The following is a 5993-nucleotide window of genomic DNA, read 5'->3' on the forward strand; positions in this document are numbered from 1 at the left end:
CCGCGACCGGGAGGTCTGTGGGGCTACACACAATTGGCCTAGCGTCCGGGTTAGGGAGGGCTTGGCCGGTAGGGATATCCTTGTCTCATCGCACACCAGCGACTCCTGTGGCGGGCCGGGCGCAGTGCACGCTAACCAAGGTTGCCAGGTGTTTCCTCCGACACATTGGTGCGGCTGGCTTCCGGGTTGGATGCGCGCTGTGTTAAGCAGTGAGGCTTGGTTGGGTTGTGTATCGGAGGACGCATGACTTTCAACCTTCGTCTCTCCCGAGCCCGTACGGGAATTGTAGTGATGAGACAAGATAGTAGCTACTAACAATTGGATACCACGAAATTGGGGAGAAAAAGGGGTAAAATTAAGAAATAAATAAATAATTTAAACTGTCAAACTGCAGATGTCCCCTTCCATGTCCCTGACCGTGAAACAACACATGCTAGCAACTCCAAAGTAACCCACTACTGGCAATATTAATTTAAAATTCTCCACCCGGTACCGGTAGGTAGATAATGCATGTAGGAGGATCGCAGTGCCAAAAGGGCAGAGGAGGGGACTTATCTCATGATTGGAGAGTTCATGAGAAATTATCTAATTTGACGGACAATGTGTTGCATTGGAAGTTAGAAGAGACGACACTAATCAAAAGGGCACTTTTTTCAAAGGAGGGCAAAGGGCAGGTGCTCCAACACCCCTAGGGCTCTGTCTGTGCACCACAGGAGGTGGTGGGGAGGACTGGCTCGTGGTAATGGCTGGAGTGGAATAAGTGGAATAGTAACAATTACATCAAAGAAATGATTTCCATGTGTTTGATGCCATTCCATCTTCTCCGTTCCAGACATTATTATGAGCCGTCCTCCCCTCAACAGCCTCCTGTGCTGTGCACGTGCCTGCATACACACACACCTTTAGTTTCGTTTGGAGGCAGCCGCAGGGCAGAAGACCTGTACACAATCCAATTGCATTTTTGATATTCACACATTTCTTCTTCATGTTGCGGTCACAGCTGCCATGTCCTTTACTCCCGAACTGGCTAAACAACACTCCGTTACCCCGAACTGGCTAAACAACACTCCGTTACCCCGAACTGACTAAACAACACTCCGTTACCCCGAACTGGCTAAACAACACTCCGTTACCCCGAACTGGCTAAACAACACTCCGTTACCCCGAACTGGCTAAACAACACTCCGTTACCCCGAACTGGCTAAACAACACTCCTTTACCCCGAACTGACTAAACAACACTCCGTTACCCCGAACTGACTAAACAACACTCCGTTACCCCGAACTGGCTAAACAACACTCCTTTACCCCGAACTGACTAAACAACACTCCGTTACCCCGAACTGGCTAAACAACACTCCTTTACCCCGAACTGGCTAAACAACACTCCGTTACCCCGAACTGGCTAAACAACACTCCGTTACCCCGAACTGGCTAAACAACACTCCGTTACCCCGAACTGGCTAAACAACACTCCGTTACCCCGAACTGACTAAACAACACTCCGTTACCCCGAACTGGCTAAACAACACTCCGTTACCCCGAACTGGCTAAACAACACTCCGTTACCCCGAACTGGCTAAACAACACTCCATTACCCCGAACTGTCTAAACAAGACTCCTTTACCCCGAACTGGCTAAACAACACTCCGTTACCCCGAACTGGCTAAACAACACTCCGTTACCCCGAACTGGCTAAACAACACTCCGTTACCCCGAACTGGCTAAACAACACTCCGTTACCCCGAACTGGCTAAACAACACTCCGTTACCCCGAACTGACTAAACAACACTCCTTTACTCCCGAACTGACTAAACAACACTCCGTTACCCCGAACTGGCTAAACAACACTCCGTTACCCCGAACTGACTAAACAACACTCCTTTACTCCCGAACTGACTAAACAACACTCCGTTACCCCGAACTGGCTAAACAACACTCCTTTACTCCCGAACTGACTAAACAACACTCCGTTACCCCGAACTGACTAAACAACACTCAATTACCCCGAACTGACCAATCAAACCTTGGTTGTGCATCATTCCTCTTATTGTGTAAGTCGCTCAATTAGCCCATGTCAGCTACATTTTTTTAGATTGGTAAGTTAGTCTATCTAGATATCTAAACTTGTAGTAATCATGGCCAAATTACCGACCGAACATGAAGGGCACGTGCACAGGGGCCCTGACCTCCAGGGAGTCCTCTTTGTGAGTCACTCTCACTAAGATTTCATATTATCATGGCATAATTCATGGCAAAATATGTAGAATTTCAGGAAATGTGCTTTAAAACGGCATGCAAAAGTTCTCTCTACCCCCATGGCAAAATGTGTAGAATAGCAGGAAATGTGCTTTAAAACGGCATGCAAAAGTTCTCTCTACCCCCATGGCAAAATGTGTAGAAATAGCAGGAAATTTGAGGTAAACCGCACAATTCTCTCAGGTCCATGACAAAACGAATAAAATTGCATTACGTTTCTTATAATTTTGCAACATTTCTCTCCATCCCATGGCAATAAAATGTATAATTGCAGGAAAATAACTTTAAAACATAAAAAGGTTCTCTCTGCCTTCAAGAGGTGGGCCACTACAATGTTTTGCCAATGAGATAAACAAAAACATGCTGCATATGCATATCAGTGGGTGCATTATTTGGAACTGGGTGATGGCCGGGAGTGATTTGCACTAACATAGGAATAGTTACTATTGATTCACAGAGGATCAGTGGGTAGCCTCTGTACAGTACGTGCTGGGGGGAGAGTCATTCCTGTGTGTGTGCGTGTGTGTGTGTGTGTGTGTGTGTGTGTGTGTGTGTGTGTGTGTGTGTGTGTGTGTGTGTGTGTGTGTGTGAGTCGAGAAATAAGTTATCAATTGGGAAGTGATTTTGCTTTATTGTATTGTAATTTTTGATAGTATTTATTGGTATAGAGATTTTGTCTGGTTTTGTTGTAAGTTAGTGAAATGACACATAGTTGGTTGAATTGTTCAAGTTGTTTGTTTCTCATTGAAGGTTTGTTTTTGTGCTTTTTCTATCTCCTGTCATTTCCTTATGGAGACAATGTTTAACATGATTGGAATAAATGGCTTTATAAATACATTTGAAGATCATTTGGAATAACTTTGTTGTCATGTTTATGTTCCTTCTGAAGAGACATACTTCAACATACTGTAGAAGACTGTCCTTACTCAACTCTACATGGAGTACACTTAGAAAAAAAGGTGCTATATAGAACCTAAAAGGGTTCTTTGGCTGTCCCCATATGATAACCCTTTGAAGAACCATTTTTGGTTCCAGGTAGAACCCTTTTGTGTTCCATTTGGCTGGGGACAGCCAAATAAACCTTTTGGAAGCCTTTTTTCTAAAGGTGTGCTGCTGGCCATGGACCACAGCGGATGAGAACACACACATATACACATGAACATGCACACTAAGGCTGAGTAGTGGGTTACTCCTACAGTGCAGGTTAAAGAACACCTATGAGGTGACCTGAGCTGTCAGTGTTGATAAAGGAGGTTAAATTAAACAGAGTAGTCTAGTACTGGGGTTCGAGTGCAGCTGTCTGTGTGTGTGTGTGTGTGTGTGTGTGTGTGTGTGTGTGTGTGTGTGTGTGTGTGTGTGTGTGTGTGTGTGTGTGTGTGTGTGTGTGTGTGTGTGTGTGTGTGTGTGACAGGTTGTTTGGCCTCTCGCATCTCCTCCAGCTGGACCCACTCACACAGATGACCTACTGCCCAGAGAAGAGTGGGGTTGGCTGTGCTGGAGTGTAGCGGGCATCTCCATGATGACTATTGGTGGTCACCTATCTCACTCTCCCTCTCTCTTTCCTCTGTAGTGTTTCTCGTTAAGGTGTCATGTTTCTGCTCCTCAGTGGGGTTAAGGACTCCTCACACCTGCTCACAGCTCAGGGAAGAGAAGAGCCCGTTACAACACACACACAGACACTCAGACAGACACAGTGCTTTGTAGAGAAATGTGTGTGTGTGTGTGTGTGCATGCGTGCAAGTTTGTGTGTGTGTGTGTGTGTGTGTCAGCTTGACTTTCCCCAGCTTTCTCTCCAAGACTTTGCCACAGACATAATGTAAACACACTCTTACTCTCTACATCTCTGTCCCTCTTTCTCCCTCGCTCTCTTTTTCTCTCTCTGTATCTCTCTCTCTCTCTCTCTCTGTGTGTCTGGGGTCGGGGGTTAAGCAGACAGCGCCTTTGAGGGTCTGTTTTTCCTTAACCCCTTCTCTCCTGTGTTAGAGAGGGGAAGCAAAGAGGAGAGGAGAGAGGGAGAGGCCCCTGATCCATCTGTCACACAAACAAAGTGAAGATAAATCACACACTCCTAGAGGAATGTTCAGTTACACTTCTGTAATAATATAACAGGGTTCTCCAGACAGAGAAATTACACAATCAGGTTATGAATAAGAAATGTCTCTCTGTAACTGTTGAGTTACAGCTAACAGCGGATATTGTGTGTGTGTGTGTGTGTGTGTGTGTGTGTGTGTGTGTGTGTGTGTGTGTGTGTGTGTGTGTGTGTGTGTGTGTGTGTGTGTGTGTGTGTGTGTGTGTGTGTGTGTGTGTGTGTGTGTGTGTGTGTGTGCGTGTGTGTGTGCATGTGTGTGTGCGCGTGTGTGTGCGCGTGTGTGTGTACATTGCAAAAGCTGAGTGTTCAGTCTGGAAACTGTCTTAAACACACTGGTCTAGCTGGGAGATGGATGAACCATATGATCAAAGAGCCTAAGTGGTGCTTATCGTTATCTCTGCCTCCCTACCCTCTCCTTCCTTCACTCCCGCTCTGTCTTCCCCTCTCCCTCCTCCATCCCTCTCTGTCTTCCCTCTCTCCCTCCTCCATCCCTCTCTGTCTACCCTCTCTCCCTCCTCCATCCCTCTCTGTCTACCCTCTCTCCCTCCTCCATCCCTCTCTGTCTACCCTCTCTCCCTCCTCCATCCCTCTCTGTCTACCCTCCCTCCCTCTCTCCCTCCTCCATCGCTCTCTGTCTTCCCTCTCCCTCCCTCCCTCCCTCCCTCCTCCATCCCTCTCTGTCTACCCTCTCTCCCTCCTCCATCCCTCTCTGTCTACCCTCTCTCCCTCCTCCATCCCTCTCTGTCTACCCTCCCTCCCTCCTCCATCCCTCTCTGTCTACCCTCCCTCCCTCCTCCATCCCTCTCTGTCTACCCTCTCTCCCTCTCTCCCTCCTCCATCCCTCTCTGTCTACCCTCTCTCCCTCCTCCATCCATCTCTGTCTACCCTCCCTCCCTCTCTCCCTCCTCCATCGCTCTCTGTCTTCCCTCTCCCTCCCTCCCTCCCTCCTCCATCCCTCTCTGTCTACCCTCTCTCCCTCCTCCATCCCTCTCTGTCTACCCTCTCTCACTCCTCCATCCCTCTCTGTCTACCCTCCCTCCCTCCTCCATCCCTCTCCGTCTACCCTCCCTCCTTCCTCCATCCCTCTCTGTCTACTCTCCCTCCCTCTCTCCCTCCTCCATCCCTCTCTGTCTTCCCTCTCCCTCCCTCTCTCCCTCCTCCATCCCTCTCTGTCTACCCTCCCTCCCTCCTCCATCCCTCTCTACCTCCCTCCCTCCCTCTCTCCCTCCTCCATCCCTCTCTGTCTACCCTCTCTCCCTCCTCCATCCCCCTCTGTCTACCCTCCCTCCCTCCTCCATCCCTCTCTGTCTACCCTCCCTCCCTCCTCCATCCCTCTCTGTCTTCCCTTCTCTCCCTCCTCCATCCCTCTCTGTCTTCCCTTCTCTCCCTCCTCCATCCCTCTCTGTCTTCCCTTCCCTCCCTCCTCCATCCCTCTCTACCTCCCACCCTCCCTCTCTCCCTCCTCCATCCCTCTCTGTCTACCCTCTCTCCCTCGTCCATCCCTCTCTGTCTACCCTCCCTCCCTCCTCCATCCCTCTCTGTCTTCCCTTCTCTTTCTCCTCCATCCCTCTCTACCTCCCTCCCTCCCTCCCTCCTCCATCCCTCTCTGTCTTCCCTCTCCCTCCCTCTCTCCCTCCTCCATCCC

Source organism: Oncorhynchus tshawytscha, linkage group LG12 (genome assembly GCF_018296145.1).
Source record: "Oncorhynchus tshawytscha isolate Ot180627B linkage group LG12, Otsh_v2.0, whole genome shotgun sequence".
NCBI lineage: Eukaryota > Metazoa > Chordata > Actinopteri > Salmoniformes > Salmonidae > Oncorhynchus > Oncorhynchus tshawytscha.